At 43.1% G+C, this 2,686-nt stretch overlaps 1 pseudogene across 1 annotated transcript; it reads right to left on the bottom strand.

Moving 5' to 3' along the window:
• Nucleotides 1-915: 915 nt before the first annotated feature.
• Nucleotides 916-2,030, bottom strand: LOC309969163 (frizzled-3-like; annotated as a pseudogene). Its single transcript has one exon. The product of its transcript is annotated as a frizzled-3-like (transcript).
• Nucleotides 2,031-2,686: the final 656 nt, after the last annotated feature.

Here is a 2,686-nt window from a genome sequence, read left to right as displayed (position 1 = left end):
GCCCCCACACAGCAACAAAGACCCAACACAGCCAAAAATAAATAAATAAATATATTAAAAAAAAAAAATGTACTCTTTTTGGAATTGATATTAATACCTGCTATGAGGTAGGGGGTTAAGATATGTTTCTTTCCCATTTGTATATCCATTGATCGGTGCTATTTATTAGAAAATTCATCTTTCCCCCTTTGACATTAGTCTGTTGAAAGTATATATGGTTTTCTGGACTTTTTATTCTGCTCCATTTGTCCCGTCATCTGTTCTTGTGTAAGCACAACATTGACATAATTTTTTCAACCCTGAGACGTTAGGCATTCCTCGCCATGAAGTAAATGAATGATAGCTTACTTGGGCAGGAGCCTGAGCTAGTGAAATCATACCATGGAGGATGGTGAAGAGAGAATTCACCCAGCTTCTTTTATGTCATCCTGCCACTCACAAACGTCACTGAGTTCCCAGCTTGAGTCATTAAAGAAAAGTGATTAAACATGAGTCACGGCACTTTGGCAAAAGCAATTAATATCTTGACACCTAAACACAGAAAGAGGCCTCTGACGAGACCTTGGAGAATGTTAGAGAGACTATACCATGCTGGGTATAAGAATGCTTTTTAGTTTTATGATAAAATATTAATTCAGACCCACAAATCCAAAGTTTGCATACAGATGGACTGGACCTGGATTGAATTTTGCCTAAGTATTCTGAAAAAATGAATTAAGAAAACAATATAAGTAATCTTTTTTTTTTTTTGCGGTACGCGGGCCTCTCACTCTTGTGGCCTCTCCCGTTGCGGAGCACAGGCTCCGGACGCGCAGGCTCAGCGGCCATGGCTCACGGGCCCAGCCGCTCCGCGGCATGTGGGATCTTCCCGGACCGGGGCACGAACCCGTGTCCCCTGCATCGGCAGGCGGACTCTCAACCACTGCGCCACCAGGGAAGCCCCAATCTTTTTTTTTTTTTTTTGATATTGTCACTTTCAATTTTATTCATCGCTAAAAGGATGATAGTTGGAGTCCCAGGGATGCCACACGGCACCGGCGTGAAATAGCAATGCTTTCTTCTCAATAGCTTCACTATCCCACTTTGGCACAACTACCAAGAACCACGTGATGGTAAGAATTACCCACCAAACGCTGCCAGCCACAGTAAAATAAACAGAGTACAATTAAAAGCATGGTACAGGCTTTATTATGAGATCCTTGTGTCACTGTGGAAGCCTTATACTGTGCAGGGCTAGATGCATTGCAGGCTACTCGGTCCTCAAGCAAAAACACAATAAAGAAAATTAATGATACCATCATGTAGCAGACTGCATAAAATATAATAGGTCTTTCAGGATAATGGAATCTTGTGACATCAATCAAAAAAGTTAAAAAGTAAATAATGTGGCAGAGAGGCAAATGATTGAAATCAATCCTATGAAATACGGAGCAAATGAAAGTTCTTCTCTCCTAAAGTATATATTTGGACAAGGAGGTGAACAATCACACACGTGTGAAAAAGAATAGCCAAGATCAGGATCAATTTTCAACTCTCGGGGACACCGAACACCACAGTCCCTCTGCACTGCCACTGGGGCTCCTTCAGTAGGATCTCCAGCTAAGTTCACATCCACAAGTCGAGGATACGGCTCATCACAATCTGGGAACCTACTGCATTCCATATCTTCAGGCCAAGGAACACCAAACATCTCCATGAGCTTCAAACACTCTCTGTAAGCCCTCTGACAGAGCCTAGGGCAGGGAAGTGTGACATGTCCGTATTCCATACAAATAGAAGCATAGAGTGCACAAATGGCTGGAAATCTCGAGAACAATCCAAATTCACCCCAGGGTGGAATGCCTTCATCGCTAAAGCTGCTGTCTGTTGGTCATAATGTTCAGAAGATTAGGCATGAAGGTGGTATTATGAGGCAAATCTTGGCACATCCTGAAGGTAATAGGTTCACAAGAAAACAAACTGTGTCCACCTATATGCCCCACACACAAAGTCAAGGGCCACGGAATGAAGACGACCCAACTCATAGCCATGCTTCCTCGACTGAACGAGATTCAGATGATCAGGCCTCCTCAATATGTATTTTAGATCTTTATACACTTGCAGGCCTCAGCTTGAAAGTACTTCTATCTTACTGTTAAGTTCTTCAAACAGATACTCTTTGCAGCGTCAGAGGTCTGTTAGCTTGGTCTCACAAAAGGCATTTGTTTTTGGTTTCACAATATGGGAAAATGACGTCATCTTGCCTCTTCTTTTCATTTTATTACATAGGGCACAACCTGGCCCACATATCAAGTTGATCAACCACATTCGCAAACCACAGATTCCATCTTAGGAGAAGAGCTATTTCTTCCTTTGACTGAAATATCTCACACCTCGGGGCCAGGCTCCTGGGGGCCTGCAGCGCCGGCCGGGGGTGGCCGCGGGTCCGTCACGTACATGGAGAGAACGAGGACCGCCGGCGAGCACACACGGACCAATATAACTAATCTTGTAGAAGAAAATGTTTATTCTCCCTAAGAGGACAAATCAATTGCAATATGCCATTGTACGTCATTTTAATCCTACATTAATTGAGAGTCCTCCCCCCAGGTACTAGCAAAAGTCAATACTTGGTTAATATTGGATGTACCTTTTTAAAAAGCATACACCACTTCCTTCCTCTAGAATTCAGGCTTGGCCATAGCTG

The sequence above is a fragment of the Leucopleurus acutus genome, assembly GCF_964270905.1.
Source record: "Leucopleurus acutus genome assembly, chromosome: 1".
In the NCBI taxonomy this organism is placed as follows: Eukaryota; Metazoa; Chordata; class Mammalia; order Artiodactyla; family Delphinidae; genus Leucopleurus; species Leucopleurus acutus.
Note: the sequence above shows the minus strand (reverse complement) of the source record. Positions and strands in the feature narration are given on the sequence as shown.